The sequence below is a fragment of the Corapipo altera genome, unplaced genomic scaffold (assembly GCF_003945725.1).
Source record: "Corapipo altera isolate COAL_440 unplaced genomic scaffold, ASM394572v1 22b, whole genome shotgun sequence".
NCBI classification, from domain to species: domain Eukaryota; kingdom Metazoa; phylum Chordata; class Aves; order Passeriformes; family Pipridae; genus Corapipo; species Corapipo altera.
The window spans coordinates 9610248-9631981 of record NW_020884876.1 but is presented as its reverse complement, the minus strand read 5'-3'; the positions used below and the strand labels follow the sequence as shown (position 1 = coordinate 9631981).

Sequence of the window (21734 nt, the reverse complement as noted above, 5' to 3'; positions counted from 1 at the left end):
GCCGTTCGCTATTCTGGCTTTGGTATTCTTATTAATTTTTTATTGATTTCTTTAGACTTTTTTTGAAAAAATCATGTAGAAATTAACTTTTTTCTTCTTGATTGAAATCCCAGAGCCCTGTGAGACATGAAAAGCCATTCTCATTATACCTCAGAGGTCTACCGAACCCCTCTTTGTATTCTTGCAATACACCTGCAATGCTTAGATTCATCAAAAACCTCCAAATTTTCGGTAGTCTATTATACTTTGGAAATAATGAAGGAAATAATATTATAAAGTGGCAGATGTTTTTTGTGTGTGAATATGTGTTGCCAAATTTGTTCCATTTTTCACTTTTTCTTTTCAGGTTTTGTCTTTATATAGAAATATAATTGGTGTAATTTGTAACTTTCCCAAGTGCCTCAGATAGACTTGATCATGCCATGATTTAAATAGTATTTCCTAAGTGAAAATATTTCAATAAAAGTAGGAAAAAAAAAACTTAGCGATGAAAAATATGGAACAGTTAAAAAAAAAAAAAAAGAGAAAACATAGTTAAAAAAAAAAAAAAAAAAAGGACAAAGAAGGGAAAAGAGAGGGTTCTGTAGTCCAAGGTCCTATTTGAGTGCTACTGCGGGTGCCCAGGAGACTCATCACTGAAGGACATAAAGTATGAGGATGAGAAAATACAAATACATGTCACATTTCTGACAGGTACATCTAACTATGAAAAAAAAAGCCCTATTCAGCATAGGAGGTTAAGGGAAGAATAAAACTAATGACATTACAATTCTCTTGAGAAGTCTTGTTTTGTTTATTAAATAAGCCACTCTAGTAAGATAAGTAAGAACTGCTTAGTCTGGCAGTGTTAATTGATGCTGTCCTGGGAGTTTATTGTTATGTATTACTCTTTTTGTCCTTTCATGTAAAGATGTCAGCACATCGTATCTGACAGGATGTACTGTATATTATAAATTATTCTAATTGGGATAGAAAAATGGCCATCAATTCTCACTACTCTGTATATCTAAGTCATGACTTTAATTTGTACATAACATTAATTCCCAAGTATGGGGTTTGTTTTAGGGTATACTTTCAGTGAATACTCTTTCTGTGAGTTTCCATTCTTTCAGATGAAAAGGAGTTTATTCCATCAAGTTTTGACATATATAGGTATATTTCCCCACACAAATACAATGAACACATGTATACAACATATACATGATAGGAAATGAGGACAAGAGATAAAAGGAATAGTCTTTCAGGGCTGACATGAGAAGCTTAAAGACAGTTAAACACTATCTTGTGCTAAATTTGCTTTCTTGAGCACTACTAGTATTGACAGCAGTGTTACAAACTAAAGACAGGGACAGAAAAGGGCAAGTATCACTTTATTCTCTTTTATATCATCTAATAAATCCGTGGAATGCAAGAATAGGCAGACTATATCCTGTAAAGGTGGTTATAGCAATGTGTTTTTTTCCCCTAACTTCTAAAATTCGGGGGCATGTGAAGTTTTAGGGATATTTTAAAGCAAAATGAATAAATTTCATTGCAATGAATTATTTCAGGGATGCTATTTTAATACTGAGAGCAATTATTTCCAAAGAAGATAACTCTCTATATTTCTGAATTCCATTACTATAGTGAGGCAGCTTGTAGCCATTTCAATACATAAGACAGTTTTGAAGAGGTTTTTTTCACCTTTCAAAAAACCCAAAAAAACCTAGTGGAGAATTTTGTTCTGAATTTTAGTAAAAAAATGAAAAATAAAAATAAGTACTATTTGCTGTAGCACAATTGAGCAATCAAGTGTTTTAGACAAATCCTAAACCACATCCCATTTTAGGCAAATCCTCTCTACATTGAACACTTTGAATATTGCTGTTCCTAGTAAGCTGTGACAGAAGTGCCTTGAGGGCACGTATGCTAAATATTTATTTATGACATGGCTTGTACCTAATTTTTTTTCTCCTTAAAGGCACATATTTTAAGTAGTAGAGCATTTCAGTTGCTTTTTATTTACTACCTATGCATTAGGAAGAATTATGAATTCAAGGATGTATCATCCATTTTGTTTAAAACCTCATTTGCCAAGCAGGTATGTTTCTAATAGGAGAAAAAGATGAAAAAGATAAAAACGATACGGTTCCCACCACTGCCGTTTTCAGCTATGTGACTAATTCTCTTTCTTTAAGACAGAAATAGCTGTTATAATGAAAAAGAGGTAGAGTCCAGAGAATCCCTTGACAGACATACATAGTGATTTTCAAATTACTGAAGTGATTTGGAAACCTAGTTTCAAGAAAAATCAATGTGACTTCGGAGATGATGTCATCTAGCAGACAAAATGACTTTGGGCAAGATACATGAACACACTTAGGCATTGCAAGACCTGATATTCAGAACCAGCTGTAGACACCTACATTCCTTTTATAGTGCAAAAAAAGGGTTAAGCGCCTCTGAATTAGATCCACAGTCAAGAATGGATGGAGCAGAGGTTTACCTATAGTTAGTCATCAGGAAATCCTAGGGTATAGTGAAAATGATAGTGAAGTGTCAGGATTTCTAATCCTTTAAGGGTTTAGGATTAATGCTTCTTAGTGCTTCAGATTACTAAGACTTGTTCTTGTTTCTTTCTTTAGTATATAGAACTGAAGTTACCTTTTTAAAAATGTAATAGGTGATTTTTCCTTGAAGGGCACAATTAATATGCATTCTACTTACTGTACTCCAGAATCCTGTAACTGACTGTATCCAGACCCTGGCAAGTTTTATTAGTATCTCTCATATTTTTAAAATATTACAAGAGACAATCCTTTTTTATATATTCCTTTGTGAGCAGAATATGATGTATTACCAATAACGTTAGCAGAATCAAGTGTCCACGCAAACATAAATTCTTACCTTCCATCTAGTGAGAACCATACTCATGAGGAGAGAGTTATACTGGGCATCAATAATTTCTTCCTGTCCTGTTGAATTGAAATTCCAGACACAGTAAACCAAAGAGAAAGAACTGTTGTGGGTTTAGCGGTTAAATTTGGAGAACAGAGTTAGAGTACAGGTCTATAGCTGTGAGTGTGGATTTCTTATATGTTTTAAGTGAAATATGTACTAAATTACATAAATTTTCACTGAACAGATGAGTGATACAGCACTTCTCTTGGTCTGTCTTTGGACACTCAATCCTTTTTAAAAAAATCTAGATTTACAAAAAATCAGTTATTTCCTATTTGTGGTGTCCTTACATGCACTTAAATTGTTTTATCCTGACTCATTCAGAGAGAAGAAATATTCAGATTTTATTTGCTTTTGTTTTCTGAACTTGCACAGTCTAGCGTTATACTGACACTGAGAACTGGATAAAAATTTGTAAATGTTTTCTCATTCTTTATCTATGAAATAAGGCTTCTTATTATGAAAATTACTTCTTCTTTTGAAATTTTATAAAATAAGAATAAATCCCAAATCTTCTGCTGCTTTTTCTGTTTGAGGGACTTCGGATTTTTTTTTTTTTTAATTATAAACAGCTGCTTCTGGCAGCTTAGTCTCATCATCTGGATTTACATAAATCCTCAACTAAGGAACAGGAATTGACTACAAAAATTCTCCTGCTAACCTCACTTGTCCAACAGAAAGAAATGACAGGAAGCTCTTCTGCCTTTTCATGTTGTCATTTGGCATGCTAGTTGAGAGATTAAAATTTAAATTTTTACAATGCATTCTGAAAAAACAAGTAGCAGTCTCTGTCAGTAAGCAGCAGTACATTACTGATCTTCTCTACTTGGGGTATTGCTTGTTTAATCTCTCTCCCTGTCTCTGTGTATAATTATTACCACCATCCCACCTATCTTTGCGATTCAGGATGTGTGCTTTTTCGCATAGTCATGTCTGAGTTTTGTCACGTGCCTGCGTTCCAGCAAGTGTTATGGAGCAGAATGGTTTGGAAGCTGCTGCATATTTCAGAAAAAAAAGTGCATAAATTTCCTGGCCTTATTTGTCCTTTCTATACTGAAAAGTATTGTCAAGTTCTGGAACAAGCTGCTCAGGGAAACGATTGAGTTACCATCCCTGAAGGTATGAAAGACGTGTAGACATGACACTTTGGGACATGGTTTAATGGTCAGCTTGGCAATGTTAGGTTTGTTTGATGATCTGGTCTTTTCCAACCTAAATGATTCCGTGATTCCTACTGAGTTCCATTGAAGCAGGAAACGCAGCAGGAGAAAAAAACCTCTAGCCTCTCCAGAGGAATTGTACCCCAGCTGCTCTCCTGTGTAACCCCTTTCCATATCTTCTTTCCTCTCCAACTCAAGGTACAAGATTTCAATTTTATTTTTTCGTACAGAATCCCCTCCTTGGCTGTTCTTTTTCTTTTACAGTGAGTGTTTCTCTTTGAAATGCTCTGCTATCCTCAGTTACTGATGCATGTTGGAGCTTTGTGTTGTTTCACGGTTCAACCTTCTAGTACACCATTTTTAAGATGCCATATAGTAATTGCTAGCACATAAGACTTGAGAAAATGACTGTAATATGTTTCAAATTGTTATACAATTTGTGGACTGTAGCTGTCAGTAACCTAAGAATATACTCAATAATATTCAGAAATAAATGACAAGCTATGCTTATTTTATGGCACATAATTTAACAGTTTGACTGTGGACTCATTTAAAGGTATTACATTATTCTACCTGGAAAAGGAAAAGTACTCGTATAAATATTGCCAAGTTCTGTAATCCAGTCAAAGTGATTTAAGGAGATAGAATAATATACTCAACTTACAATGTTTGCTTCTGTCACTCTCAAAATGGTGATGATAATTGTTAATGCCAAAGCAGCACTGTATGTAACTAGACAGTGATTATTAGCAATTGTAACTTACTGAGCTGCATTTCAAAACCTATATGTATATATTCCAGTTTATTTCTTCAACTTCTTTTGCAGAAGTGCATCCTTGCTTGCAGCCCCAGTTTGGAATTGGTAAACTAGCCAAGAGGGGGTTAATATGCATTTCTGAGCTATTCTGTTTCATAGGGTTTTGATATTTGATTCCTATGCTATCTTTTTCATTCTATCATTTATTTCAATTGAGCAAAACAAATTGAAGCTGAAAACGAGTTTGGTTTTCCCTCTCTTCTTGTTAGTATCTGGAGGTCCTATTTTCAGACTCATCATCTGTTTCAGAAACTGTGCATCTCTAGTTCACTCCTGGTTGTAAGAACAACTTGGAACACTATGTAAGCTGTCAGGAGTGTCTGTCAGGAAGAAATGGAGCCATAATGCATATCTAAACAGGAAATAAAAAGTAAAGCAAAGCAAAACTAAAGTCTTTTCACCTGATGGTATTTGCTTATTTCAGACATAGGGAGGAATGTAAATCCTCAAAATATTGCTTAAATATGAGGCTTAGTCTAGCAATATCCTCTTGCTGCCCCCCCGTCCCGCAATTCTAATTCTGTAACTCGCAAATGCAAAATGGTACTCGCAATTATTCTAGCTTCTGAAGTACTTTTTCATAGCTCCTGGCATCCCAGGCACATTGTTTTTAACCAATATTGAAGTTTGAGATTTGGTCATCAAAGTGTCTCTAAAATTTCACATTTCACTATAATTTACTTCTGCTAAGAACTGCTTTCTGTTGATGCATTGCATGGTGTTTCCTTCTAGTAATAGGAAATGTTGTACCTGGCATCATAGTTGTTGCAATCATGGTATTTTAATGAGCTTATTTTCGTCCTATAATCTTCATATTCTGCTAGCTTTCTATTGGTTTTATAAAATTCTGTTTTCACTGATATAATCTGATTATATCATATACATTACATGCAGAACTTTAAGATCACTTTCTTCCAGCAGCCTGTAAATAGTAAAAGCATACTTCACCCCTGCTTTTTTGTGATTGGTTTTGTTCAGATTTTGCTTCGCTTTTGTTCCTATTAGGATCTTCCTCTTCAGCATTAAAAGCATGAGCCTCTTACAGGTGACACAGCTTTGTAGTTAGGGCAGTTCTTCCCTCACTTCTGTATGTTTGTCTACAACCTGATACTTCTTTTCTTATCAAATTTGTTTCTGACAACACCACAACCAATTGGTTGTCTCCCAAGACTAGATTGTGAGTTCTCCCTCAGACTCCTACACTTAACCTGCTGCAGTTTGTGTGAGGCTGAAGGAGCACAGTCTCTATGCAAAGCAGATAATTTATTATCTGTTCAAGTCTTAAAACTTTGTTCAAAGACTGTCTAAATTTTTTTAAATTAAGTAGTTAAATACTTAAACAATATTTAATAATATTTTAAATAATATTAAATTATATTTTAAATATGATAAATTTTTAATATTTAAATATTGGAAGCTTTATTATTATTCTATTTATGATGATGAGAATGTTTGTGTTTTGAGTTAGATTTGTTTAAGACTAATAAACTCTTTCTAGTATCTACCTCTTTCCCTGGTGCCATATTCACCAGCCCAGGCCCACCCTCACTCTTAGAGGAAAGGGCTGTTATGAGTTATGACCATCCCAAGTCCTCCAACAGGAGAAGGCTGATTTTCATAGTGGGGAGATTCCTTCCCTCAAGAAGTCATAATTTTTATGAATATGGTTTCTTCAGGGTCACCTCAGGGGCATTATGCTTTTGTTAGCATGCTCTTACTCGCTGTATGTATGTACTGCGTTTTACATACTTGGGCTCTTGCTCTTTGTTCTACTTGTTACCCTTGAAACTGTTTTTCTTCTCTCACGGGATTTTATTCCCCTAATAACCAGAAACTGACTGTGGTTGAGTTGTCTGTAGTCTTTTGGTTTCAATATATGCCTTTACTTCAAGGCATCTGCTATAATCCTATGCCTGTACTCCTCAAGCCAAGATTTTAATGAAGGGCCATAGACAGGTCTACATAGAACAAGGTCTTGTTAGTACTATCTGTTAATTACGAAATATTCATAGCACTCAACATCACACATCATAATTGGGAGAAGTGAAGCAAAGGCTAAATCAAAGTGGGTAGCGGCCACTGGGTGATCGATAATTTTGATCACAGCTAAACAAGCTCAAACAAGGGTACAGACAAAGGTATGAACAAGGGTATAGACAGGCCAGGACAAACAAAGCCTGATGAGGCTCCTGTGGTCAGCGTTGCGCAAAGCCTGCAGCCAGTTTTTGGAGTGCTGTATTAGTGGGGCTACAAGACTGCACTTCCTTATTTCATGCTTTGGTTGATGGGTATTTATTGTATCGACATGAAATTTGTGTGTGTGTGTGTGTGTGTGATTTTATTACATGTTATAATTAGGTTTTGCATTAGGGATTTAAAATATTTTCAAAGCATAATAATATAATTTCACTCTTGAAAGATCACACTGTGGCTAAATTTGATAGGCTAAACTGCTTTGTAAAAAAGGCATTTTGTCTGACCCTTTAGTTTAGACCCTGATTTTGACTTTCACTGACTTTTTTTTAACAGTTCTGAATTATGACTTCTTTGAAACATGCATCTCAGAAATGAAATTAAATAAAATCTGGTAATGCTTATTTGGAAAATTCATGCCATCACAAGGCAAGTTCTGTGTTAACAAAGTCATAATCTTTCCAGTTAAAAGTACATGGCAGTTTATTATGGAAGAAGTGGTGGGAGAGGGTCATATCCTGGTTTTTGCACTATGGTAAATGAAGGATGAGATTTGGATTATGGAGAATTCATTTAAATAATTAAAAAAAAACCCCTGTGCTTAAGCCTAAATTCCTGCTTTTAGATATGTATGCCAGAATAACTGAACTTGCATTTACACAAGAAGTGAACAGGGTTTCATTTTCCTGACAACATGAAAATCAGACTGAAAGTGTGAGGTAAAGTGCATGTTTTAAACAATCTTTTCCTTATTTCCTTTTAATTAAATGAAAATTTCAGTATAAGAACAAAAATAACAAGAGAAATAGTGTAACCTTAGGATAGATATTAATTTTTCAGAGTACCTTAATTGATTTTTGTGTTTGATCCATACATTTCTTTCTTTATTCTTTTGGGTAAATGTATACTATTAAAGTGAAATATTTCAGCTATCTGAAACTATATTCTTAACTTAAAAGTTGATAAACAGACTTTTACATTTTGTATATCTCTAGCTTCTTTTTAATAATGGTTTCTCACACTCAGATTTCTTGGTAGTTTTATTTTTCCTTTACTTTCTCACTTCCTGGTTAGTGTCTTTCATATCTGAAAAGTAAACTATCAATTTTTATTTTTCAATGTCATTAATGGGACTTCTGTTACAAGTAGATTTTGACATTTTAAACAATGCTTTTTAAACAATTATTTTTTGTGTATATGGGAAGTGGGTTGGTTTTTGACAGAGCTAAATGTCTTTTTAAATATCATAACTTTTCCATCATTCTCCTCAGTGGCCTTTTAACCATGTAGATGTAAGGCCACCATAATGTCCACCATAATTCAGGTGTGACATGTACCATGCTTTCATTATGGTATCACATCTAGATTTTCTACCAATTCACAGAATGAAAAAGTCACAGAACTGTTCAGGTTTGAAGGGATCTCATGAGATTGCCTACTCCAACCTCCCTCCTTAAAGCAGACTTGACTAGAGCAGGTTGCTCAGATTCTTACCCCGTAAGGTTTTAGGTGTTTCCAAGGATGGAGACTTCACAACCTCTTTTTGCAACCTGTTCCATTATTTGATCAACTTTCTAGTACAAAAGATTTTTCTTATGTGTAAATGGTATTTCATGTGTTTCTGGTTTTGACTGTCGTCCCTAGGAGACAATGTAGAAAGCCTTGCTAATGTTAAGATATCCACTGCTCTCCTATTCTCCACTGACCCATTAATGTCATTATAGCAACTTATCATGCTGGTCAAGCATGATTTCTCCTTATGCATGCTAGCTTGGATTTATCACCTTTTTGTTTTAATGTGTTTGGATATGATTTTAAGGGTTATTTTTCTAACATCACCCTATGAACTGAGTTGAGAATGACTAGTCCATACTTTCCTGGATTCCCCCATTTTGTCCTCTTAAAGACAGGAGGGATATTTACTTTCTCCCAGTCCTTGAGAACACCCTCCTATTTCTACAACCTCTCAAAGATTACCAAAATTGGCTTTACAGTGACATCAGCCAGCTCTCTTAGCACTGGTTGGAGCATATGTTTCATTGGCTTGTTGTTCCCAGGAGTTTTAAGTGTTCCCTTACATGATACTTGTCTACTGGGAGTGAGTCTTCATTACTCTAGACTTTCCCACTGGTCTCAGGAGAACTGAATTTCTGAAGAAGTTCCTTACCAGTAAATTTCAAGTGGAATACCTTGACCTTTTCCTTATCCTTTGTCGGCATCCTGACCCATTTAACAGGAGGTCCACATTTTCCTTAGTCTTTCTCTTGTTTCTGATACACCTGCAGAAGTTCAAATAGTTTCATTTCATTCCAATTCCAGGTAGGTTTTTGCTTTGTTAAACCTGTCCCTGCATGTTTGGACAGTGTTTCTACATTGTTCCTGGTTCACCTGTCCCTTCTTCCCCATCTTGTATGCTCTTTCTGTGTTTGAGTATACTCAGGAGTAACTGTTCATTCATACAGACCTTCTTCCACTGTTGCTTGATTTTCTATTCAGCATGATAAGCCATTCTTGAGCCTATAAAAGGTGATACTTGAAACAGCCAGCTCTCCTGGACTCCTTTCCAGGACATTATTCCATGAGATTCTTCCAAGCAGGTGCTGGAACAGGCCGAAGGCACCTGGAGTCCTGGGTTGTGATCCTACTTTTTACCTTGTTACCTTCTCTCAGCATTCTGAACTCCACCATCTGATGGTCACTGCAGCCAAGACTTTACCTCACCTTCACATCCCTAACCAGTTCTTCTATGTTTGTAAGTATGAGGTCCAGCAGGTTCCCTGCAGTATGGATGCAGTATATGCATCCAAGCTGAAATACAGAATTCTGCACATGCTAGAGGCCAAAATTCCAGATTCCAGTCTTGTTTCTTAAAAGAGAATTTCTTTGGGTAAGACCTATTGAAAATAAAAATTAGACAGGATATAACTACATGCCTTTTCTGGATATAAATAGTCCTGCAGATAAAAATGCATTTTCAGCATAGGTATGTAAACCAAAGCATGGACTTAAGAAAATGAGGAGATTTGAGTGTAACGCATTAATATATAGATAATTTTTACTGTTAGAAATTAATAAGTATATAAGGTGGGTATGTATCTAAAAAAATCAATATACATACACAATGATAAAATCAAGTGTGGTGATTTTGGAGTAAGCCAAAACCTTTTCCTGCGCCAGCTTACAAGTGTGTCATATTTTAAAATGATAAATGGTATTGTAAATTAAAATTGTTCTTTTCTTATTGTAAAAGGCTGCCAAATTCTAAATATGTTGTTTTACTCTGTCGCTCCATCTCCAATAATTTTCTTCAAAATAACAGGCAAACAAAGCCATAAGTTTCTCAGATACTAATAAAATACACAATGCTTGACACTACTCATGTTGGCTTTGCAGAAGCAATTAATTAACAAATGCTATTCCCATAGCTAGTCTGCTATGTTTGATCTTCATGTGATAAGATATTTGACAAGATAGGTGCTACACCTTGTTTGAATTTTTTTTTAATCAAAAACATCAATTCTAATGTCAGTTGACTCAAAACACAAGGGTTGGGGAGAGTCTGATATCTGCTAAGTGGAAAAAGACAAAAAGGGTATTGGGAAAATGATTATTTTCAAGCTTCCAGTTAGATACTACAATCAATGAAGGCTTAAAAATAAACAAGAGAGCTTGTGAGACATCTGTGTCAAAATACACTAATGCTCCAAATTGGTATGGATTTTACTGTGAAAATTCATAAAGCTATTTCATACTCCAGCTACACTAAATAAACTAGATGTACTCCTCCCCCTTTCCCCAGCAGAATCTTAAATATTCACTGGTGTGAGAGAATATTAGCCTGGAATGGAAGGGGAATACATCCATATATTTTCTCAGTTTTCAAATTGATAATTTATTCATGCTCTAATCCTCAGAAATTAGGTGATCAGATCATTGCTTGGTTCTGAATAAGTACTATCGGTTTTTAAAGTAGAACTTTTTGACCAGTATTCAAGATATACTAAACCACAAAAATTTCAAGGAAATAGGTTTCTCATTTATATTTGAATTACAATGTCTTCAAGGAAAAAAAATATTTAAAGGTTTTAGAAATGTTGCCATAATATTTTACAGTAGCAGCAAATAATGTTGATGAGGTTATTACCCCTCAGTTTAACTGCAATATTTGCACTTAATATGATGGGGAGGATAACAGCTGTTGTAAGTGATGTCTTTCATTAGCAGAATCCACAAAAATAACCAAAAATTTTGAACTCAGAAATGACCTGAAAAGCCAGACTATTCCCAGTATTTCTAAAGCCCTGATTCATATTCTATCCATTGGTTTTATGCTAGAAAGTTGTGGATCTCCATTTCCTATGCAGAATTTACTATTTAGAGTAGTATGGCATATAGGAAGAAGTAGTATTGTTTGCTTCTGTGTGTAATTTCAGAATTTTTTATGTAGACTGTGGGATTATTTTCAGTTGCCCTGAATAAATTGGGATGGTTGGTTGGTTGGTTTGGTTTCGGTTTAAACGCCAGTGCTTGGGCAACAACTCTAAGAGTAAGATTTATCAAAACTTTTTCCTATGAGATATTTATTTATATCAATCTAGACACAAAATACATAGGCTTTTTTTTTTTTTAACTCACTAAAAGAGATTTGATTATTGATTATTTTACAGACCTGTGTACTGATTTAAAACCATTGTGGGCATGGTCAGAATAAAAAGGTCAGAGAAGTAATTCAAAACCATCTGATGCACAATGTCCAAAACATGTAACTTGTACACCATAATTCTTGTTCCCTGGTCACGGAGGTTAGGAAACCAATCCTCTTTGTCCTTGCTCCATAAGACAGACCTCTGTTCTACAATTTTTGCAAGACACCCTAAAACAGGTCTATGATAGAAATATCTTCCTGCAAAATGTAGATTAGTAAAAAAAGTTGGGATTGATTCAAACAAAAAATACCAAGAGGGGTAATTGTGAGAGACTGAAATGATTTATGGCTTAAACATTGTTAAAATCACTGAAGCCCACTCCCAACCCAGATATACCTCCTGGATTTCATGGAATTGGACTGTAAGTTAAGCCTCCTGATGGAGGCACACTTCCTTGCACAAGTGACCCAGCTATGATAACTTCCCTCTGGGGGAAAGCTGGGACAATTCACACATAGCCGGAAGATATTCATGTCTGCTGATGGACCATAATGGTCTCAACTGTGCTGACCCAACAGGCAGCTGTAACATCTTAGAAGGTGTCAAAGATTCCTGAAATGTCCTGTGATCCATTGTAAAACTCCTCCCTGTGGGAGGTCCCAGGGGTGTTCCCACCTACTTAAGCCCAGTGAAAGACTACACTTGGACTTCACTCACTACTTGTTTTTTTTCCCTCACTGTATGGGCCTTTCCTTACCACCCTGGACTTCATGGACTTCTTTGCTCACCTTCCCTCTCCACCCTGGACCTTGCTTACCAATGGACTTTTTCCCTCATCACACGAGACTTCCTTCATCACCACTCTGGGCTTCCCCTGACAGATCCAGACTGCAACCATCACTTTGGCAAGACTGGGACTCTCACCACCAAGAAGACCACCAGAAGAGGATTAACAGGATGCTGTTGGAGTCCACAGTGATATTTTTTCTACTTAATCTGTCTCTCTGTCACTCTCTTTCTCTCCCCCTTTCTCTCTTTTTGCTATTTCTTTCTATCTCTCTCTACCTCACATTTACCACTAAACAAAAATCCGTACCATTGACTTTGGCATATGGTCTCGTTTGCACCTTAATTTGGGCAGAGGCATCTCTATAATAATTTTATAGAACCTGATCTTAACAGTATTCTGTGTGCCCATACCCTCAGAAAAAAAGAAATATTCTTGGAAATGGAGCTTGCATTGAATTTTATGGTCAAGTCAGAGAAAGCCGATCTTTTAAGTAGTATTGTTCAACAAATTCACAATATGTTACACAGAACAGTGTATTGCCAAGACAGGCTGATGCCTGTTTTCCTAATGGAATGCCTTTACTATATTGATTCAGCCAAACAAATGAACTGAAGATGAGTCTGCCAAACTGCCCATTTAACACTGTGCTCTCTACATACTTAACAGGAAAATATCTAAGAGTGACCTAGACTTTTTGATTTTGAAATTTAAATGTATCTACAGGCTTGCCAACCTTTCAACAGTTGTTTTGTTGCGAGCTAATGCCATAGCTGAGGATGTCTCATATCTGTATGATCTTTCAAATGAGATATCAAGGTGAGTAAAAGCAGTTGGAACTGTGGGCATTCTGCACCTCTGAGTTTCACTTTCTATTTAAATACTCGTGAATTTGCTGAGCGACTAATTTATCTAACACTCTTAAATGGGATTTAAAAAGTGCTTTGCATGGAACAGATCTAAATATCAGAGAATAGGGTACAAATTATTCCTATTTATTACCTGTTTTAATCTTGATTATTCACCAGCTAGCCATTAGTTAGAGTAAATCACATTCCTAGTTTTGTATTTTTACTCACCAGACTTTCTTGCAGAAAGAGATTAATGTGTATGTAAAGAATTTAGCTTTGAAACTGTCACTAGTGTGCTAGTATGACAGGTAATGAGGCAATTTGGCAGAAAATCAGAAACTAATTGAGCTCAGCTCACATCAATGCAGCTTTTTCAGCTGAAGCTGTATCTTTTAAAATGAACAGTAGAATTACATGAGACAATATGACATGTACATTTTTAATTGGAAACTCTAATTTAAAATATTTAAAGCATGTTTAGAATAATTTGAGAATCTACAGACACATTCTTATCCAATTAATTAAGTCTCTTCAGTGAGTCGTATAATGACTTAGTGTCAAAAATATAAATTATGAAAGTCTTTACACACATAAATATTCAAGCAACTTTTAAAGAGAAGGGATTTGGTATTTTTAGAAAGAGAATCTCACAACTGCACGCTGCTATGTAAAATTAACATAGAACTTTATAAGATAGCTATTAAAATCTGTAAGTACTGTTAAAATGCTGTTTATTTTACAAAGTGGATCTTGATTTGGTCACACAACAAAGGAAGGTTGTAAAGTGTCATTTCAAAGCATTTCAAAGATCATTAAATTATTTTCGTAGCACTGATTTTTAAGTATTTATATTAATCTCTGGGGGTACTGTATGGTGTTACCAGAGCATTACCACACATGGTGTTTTTCTGTTACACTAGGATAGCAACTGAGAATCTGTTATAATGGAAGTTTTAAAGGCTAAAAATTCCCATAAAAGGGAATACCAAAAAATTATTTTGGGCAGGAACAGATTGTAAATCTACATCAAACTGTTGTTTGAGTCATGTCCATTATGATTCACTTACGCTATTTTTATGTTCCATGTTCTTTGATTAATAACATTTCCTGTCTGTTCAAATTACAAATAACAACATGGATATACTTAGCATATGTAGCATATAGTATAATATTATGTTAAAGCGCTGTAGAAAGAAGAGGAAATATTGTCTCTGTTTCTATGGGTAGCAAAGCTGTTGGTGGATAGACTGAATTGATTCTTCCTCAAAGTCATCAGTAATGTCACTGTTAGCACTGGGAGCAGAAACAGGACTTAATGACTTACAAGATAGCATCCTCTCCAGTGATTCACATTCTTTTATTCTCCTTTTTCTGTTTCTACAGTATATTTTAGTGGGAAAAAAAAAGATAATGTGTATTTTGTTCTACTGTGCAAGTAGTCTGAAGCAATAGGATTTCTTGTGAAGAGCAACCGTGCCACCTTAATAGTAACTAAATGTTTCTTGGTAGTCTTCTGTATTTCATAATGTTAGCAGTTTTTAAACTGTGTTCTTTCTTTAATTCCTTTTGTAAAAGGATGTTTTTGTTGTTGTTTAAAATGTAAATAAATACATTGCTTCCAAAGTAAAGGCATTTTAACAAATCAGATGTTATGCATTAATTAGCCTAATCCCTTATCAGTATTACTAGACCCACAATATTTAAATGCTTAACTTAATCTGCCTCCATTCTAATAAATATCTACTGAATATATTTTTTTCAGATTTATGTGGAATACTGGATGCTTCTTATATAAAATATTATATGTCAAGTTTATTCTTATAATTATCTGTGATGTAAAGAATAATCTTGCCTCACAACCATACAATATTTTGAACCAGGAAAACTGAAAATGACTTTTTAATCACAGTTTCTAGATAGAGTCAATTTACAGTGAGATTCAATGGTAGTTGTCAGATATTAATAACATTTTTGTATACTTATTCATAATACCAGGCAAGTGCATCACTAAGTATGTCTAGGTTTGACATTACTGATTTTTTTCACCACAAAGAAACACACTTTAGCAAATTCAGGATATATAAACACTTATTAACAGCACAGACAAATGCACTGCACTTGTTTTAATTAGCTTCCTTTGACAATTTTTCAATAACTGTTTACTGCTAATTGCTGCTATGAATATCAATACTTCCTTTCATGAACTGTCTCCAGCTAATTTCCATGATTGACTGTGAGGACGTGAATGGCATGGACATTGGAACTCTGCCTAAAAATGTTGACAACTTGAATGATTATCTTGCATCATTCATGGTAACTGTGTCAGGTTCTTTGAGAATAATTATGAAAGAAACACAGGTCATTACAGAATGAACATGATCTGTCCAAAATGGTTCCCTGGAAGCTGCTGGAGTTTATTTAGTCAATAATTTATCATGAAAAGAGTAATTCAAGATATGTTATTGAAAGACTAGACAATCCAGTACATTTTCAGAAACGTCATCTAGCCTCCTCTTTAAAACTGTTTACATTATTTAAAAATAAACAAAATTATTACATTCTCCTTTGATTGTCATAATTGTCTCCAAATTGTCTTTTATCTTAAAAGGACATACAATAATATATCAGATACTAAATATAATATTGTGGGATAAAATTCAGGACTTCCTCGTATGGGATTATTTTTCCTGGTTCAGCATTTTAGTTATCACAATAAATTTATTCATTTTTACAGTATTATTTGTAAATGGATTTTTGTTCATTGATTCTAAGAAGTTAATTTTTCAGATTTAGAAAATTTTGACACATTCTGGATGCAGTGTATGTATTTTTTTTTAATTTAAAGCTCTTTTAAAATTAACAGAAATTTTGATAAGAAACTAATATTCTCAACTGTCTTGTCCACAAGGCATATATAATGGTCACCATAACCTACATGGCTTATTTTCTGCTAAATATATAGATTAAAGAACTTGTTATTGTTGCGCTGAGAACACCTACCCATTTCACCATTAAATCTTAAAATTTCTGTATATTTCTTACTTTTAAAATTTGATTGTATTAAGGAGAAATATATTTTTTTAATCAATACTACCATTAAAACTGCTTGCTAAGTCCAGTGTTCCAAGCACAAAGTAACAAATAAGATTTTGTGAGTTGTTATTCTTAGAGGTGTAGTAATTTTGATATGATATCACAGTTTCAGCTAGAGTATCTTAACTAGATAAACCCAATCTTACCATAAATGCCTAAACATCTGTAGACTGGTACTGCAGTTTAATGATAGTTTGTAATCTGTAAGCACTAGCTTTTCAACAAGTCGTTTTATGTTAGACACCATAAAGTGTGTCCAGTGAAAGATGATTTGTGTCAGCTAAAACTGTAGCCTGAAGCAACTCAGTAAATTATCACTTTAATCTAGTTATTGCAGTCTTGAAGCGTATGTTAGTAAGCTGAGGGTAAAAATGTCAAAAGCACAGTTAAGACTGATCTCTATCAGTTTCTAGGAACAACAGAAAACTGTCCCATGTATTCCTTTTTTGAAGCTGGTCAACTGAAATGGAAGTCATATTGACTGTGGGTTATTATAAAAATATAGGTTAATTTTTAAATATCAGTTATTTATAGTAAATTATGCTTTTGTTTACTGAAAACTTCCATTATCAGAAATTCGAACAGAAAAAAAACTATTGTCATACAGAGTCCTGAAATTATAAAAAGTTTAATTTGCCACTGCCATCTCTTTATCAAATTAACACCAGTGTACTGTATTAACAGCTGGTAGAGCAATGTATTACATTAAACAATACTTAACAGGAAAAAAAAAGGTTAATTTCATCAAAGATAATAATTCCTTTGATTACTAATACCTACACTAAACTGTAGCTTCCACACTATAGTTACAGATGGAATAATAGAATGGTTGAGGTGGTACAGGACCTCTGGAGATCTTTTTGTTCAACTCCCCTGCTCAAATAGGGTCACCTAGAGCTGGTTGCCCAGGCCCAGGTACAGAAAGCTTTTGCAATTTGCCAATTACAGTGACTGTGCCAGTGCTCAGTCACCCTCACAGTGCTTCATTATGTTCAGGCAAAACCACTTGTGTTTCAGTTTGTGCCCCTTGCCACTTGTCCAGTCACTGAACACCACTGAAAAGAGCCTGGCTCTTTACACCCTTTACATCTTCTTTACACCCTCCCTTCAGATATTTGAACACATTGATGATATCCCCCCTGAGCCTTCTCTTCTCCAGGCTGAACAGCCTCAGCTCTCTTGGCCTTTCCTCAGAGGAGAGGTACTCCAGTCCCTTAATCATCTTTGTGGCCTTTCACACGGTTCTGTTTGGTACATCCAGGTTACTCTTCTACTGAGGAGCCCAGAACTAGACACAGTACTCCAGGTGGGGTCTCACCAGTGCTGTGTGGGACAGTAGACAATTGGTTAGTGTGGTACTTGAAAACTTTTTCATCACATTGATAGTGATACTACAAGTTCATGATATTAGAACTTCCTTCAGGCTCCAGTTACTCTTATTTTTTAGTTTCAATAATTGCCTAGAAACATGAAATTGGGTATGTCACCTTCCAACTGGGATTTCTTAATCTGCTGTAAATTTCTATTACTTGTAGAAGTTGTAGTCAAGCTTTAGAAACTACTGTGAGATCAGGTGAAAGCAACAAGTGAAGCTCAGGAAGTCTATATGAAAGCAATGGGTGAAAGTAATAAAAGGAAGATTCCAATATACATAGCAGTAAGTGGAAAGATTTGGTTTTGTTTCTTGGCTAGATTTCTTGTCATCTTTAGCAAGGTTTTCTTCTACATATTTCTACTGTTAAAGTACCTAAGTCTAATCCTTTTTCATATCACATAAATGTAACCAGTGTAAATGTAACCAGTACACTCTCAACTGCAAAGTTGCTTTTTATATTTGATGTTTGAAGGATGTCATTACAGCACTGACAATTTATTTCTCTGATTATTCTATAGTTCTGTTTTTTCCAAGCGAAAAGAGTGTCAGCTATTTTCATGTGTCATCCTTTTTCCTACAGACCAAATAAATCTGTATAATCATCCAACATTTCCTCTCCGAATGATGAGGAGAAAATGTGAATCCTAATATATGGACATCTTAGGTCCACGTTAGAGGTAGGCCTAAACTGGAAGTTCAGCTTTAACCTTTGTCCAGTACCCAGGCACTGAGTTAGGTGAGGACAGATTCTTTTTAGGTTTTTTTTTGTAGAGACACATGAGGAAACATTTTGAGGATCAGAAAGACACGATTGACAATGTACTGCTCTTTACTATTTTTAACATATGGGATCTTTGCAGATCTGACATGCTTTGATAATGGTCTGGAACTAAACTTCATTTCAGCATTTCAGTTACAAAATTCAGAAAAAAACCAAGGATACTGGTGATATAGTTTACACCAGCTCCTTCTGTGATATACGTGTCATTGCAAAAGCTTATTTCTACAAAATAATAGTAGGAAACATTTTTGATAGTGCATAAATAAATGAAATACACATATTTCAGAGTTACACTCAATTTTATTTTATTTTTTTTTTTAGCTTCTGGTAGGAGAATTTAGTTGGGAAACAGCTATGGGCAATAAGACATGAGGGAAATACATCCTTACCTTAATATGGCAAGGTTATATGAAAGTCATCTATGAATGAAAAAATAACACATACTGTAATGAACTGAAGTAGAAACTGACCACAGTTTTATTAACTGTAGCAAAACAAATTAAATAATTTATTATCTCCCTGAGATTCTAGTAACTAATTTTTGTGATTTGAGTTGATCTTAGTGTCACCTTGGCCCAATCTTTTTTTTGTCACTACATCTACCTCCATGAAATCTCATCATGCCTGCTACTGTTCCACTGGGAATTTCCAATTCCAGTTAAAGACTAGACAAAAACATCCCTAATATGGACCTTTTTTCTTCTTAAATAAATTTCACAGCTAATTCTGCAAATAGGGTGTGAATAGCTTCATTTTACCACTGAAATTGTGGCATTAGAAGCAGTCAATGCTGGCACTGAACTACTGCACATATAGACTATAAAAAAATAGTCAAATACTCTTTTAAAGAAGTACAGCAGTGTCTCATTCATAGCTCTGAAGCAGACCACAAAATGTTGTTAAGTAAAGGCTGCAAAATATTAGGGTGAAGATGAAAAACAATGTTGGTTCTTTTACATTGTGTTCTACATGATGATTATACTTTAAGTGCCACCTACTCTTTTTCATTTGTGGAAGTGAAGGCTTTCATCCAATGTCTAGAATGACTTTACACCAGAGATAGTTCCAACAAACGAAGATGAAAAGTTTTTATTTTTAAGTTTTAAAGCTGGTCATCAAACGTTAATAATTGTGGATTGGAATTTTGGTTTATTAAGAACTTGATTACTTTCACAATAGTTTCAGTAGTATTTTTCATACTTCAATAACAGAAAAAAAGTTGAAGTCCATGATAGCACATTCAAATACAGAGATAACCTTACCCCCAAACTTCAGAAAGGGTCTTAGTCTATTAAAAAAATATTCATGTAAGTCTTTTGAGGAGTGTTTTCTTTCCTGTGTGTGGTATGATGTAATTTCAAAAGGGAGGTAGAATTTGAATCTTAAGCACAGAAATCACCATTTTATGTAAGCAGGGTATTCCCTAAATTTTCCGTTGTACCTTGTCCACATTTATGAATAACTAAGCTCCCAAAGTAATTTTTGAATCTCTGAGGATATTCTCTTGGTCCTTGTGTCTATTGACAGTATTTTCCTTTTTGATTTCATGTGAAATCATTTGATTTTTTGTGAAATTGTGTCCATAACAAAAACAGAACGAGGAGTGCTTACTCTGTGAGAAGTGGTTTGGAGATTAGTGATAAATTCAATGTAATTACTAATTTTTATGTATCTAGTGATAGAATGTTGTTAATATGCATACTGTTAAACAGATGGGATAGAATAAAATATTTAACTGTTCATCCTTTGTGGCATAGTGAGCATTAAAACTAATTAGTTGGATCATAAGAACATTCAAAATCATTGCATATGTGTTGATTATCGTCTTCTGACAATTGTCTTATTCACTACCTTTTGCCTATCTTTTGTAGATTTCTAACTTACATTTTTAAAGTCCAAGGCTATCATAAATGACCATTTTTTATATAGACATATACTATTCATTAGTTTCCCTACAATATACAGAAATTAAAATAAACAAAAAAAAAAAAAGAAAGAAGCACTATGCTGTGAGGAGTGTTTACAATTCAATTTAGATAATAACTATGGCAACCTGAGTCACATACATTTGAAAGATTCCACCCTTTCTCTCACTATACCATGCAGAGAGCACTAGAACCCTAGTGTCAGTGGTTGGGCTCAAGGTACATCGTAAGACTTGGTGATGTGAAGAATGAGTTTCAGAAGTGCCACATGAATTTGTGATTGGAAGAGTGCCAACAACTGCTGTGCAGAAACTAAAAGCCCCAAAATATCTGAAATATTTATCTGAATGAGTATCAGTCAAAGGCAGAACAAGAGTGTTTACAACTGTAGCATGCACTCAGCCAAATTATGTTTGCAAATTAGTGTTTTGAAGCTACAGGCCTAAAAATAAAATAACTTAATGTGTTGAAATCATTTATGCTAAGGAAAAAAGTATCTATGTCAGCAGCTTGTATATGAAGTTCCAACCTCTTTCAGCCCAATGCATTTTGAAATGGCCGAGATATTAAACTCACAAACAAGGTTGTCAGACAACAAATCAAGCTGCAAATTAACCTTCTAATCATATAATCTGGTTACAGCTGCCAAAGTACAATTGACAGTTGATTTGCTGTTTGCTGTCCAGCACAAAATGTCATATATTCTTTTTGATGAGTGTCAATGAGTTCATTAAGTGTATAGCAGCCCATGTCTTTCCTACTCCGTTGCAATAGTTCTAAATTACTAGGGCCATTATCTGTACAAACAAACCTACTACTAGCAAAGTGCAAAGCAGAACTTATATGCATATGCAACTCTTCTGCATTTATTGACTTGCAAGAAATAGGGATTCCTTTTTTTCAGCAGGTATACAAACTAGGTCTTTTTGAGGTCATTTAATGTCCTGGCTTTCATGATTGTTATAAAAGTAAATGTTTTCAGGTAGCTACTTTGGTAAACTATCAGGAATTGTTAACTGGCTGTTGTGTTTACTTGTAGCATTATGCTTTGTAGTTATCCATAATTTTCTATCCAGTCCCTCTGATGTGAGCTAAATGAATTTTTCACAGAGTATTTTTCACTTGTTACAGACTGACTAAGACTTCATGCTTAGAATATTCAGAAC

General features: G+C 34.6%; 1 protein-coding gene across 1 annotated transcript in view; it reads left to right on the top strand.

Moving 5' to 3' along the window:
• Window positions 1-21734, top strand: part of TENM3 (teneurin transmembrane protein 3) — a 1300501-nt gene that overhangs the window by 187822 nt on the left and 1090945 nt on the right. The gene's annotated exons all lie outside the window — the stretch shown is intronic.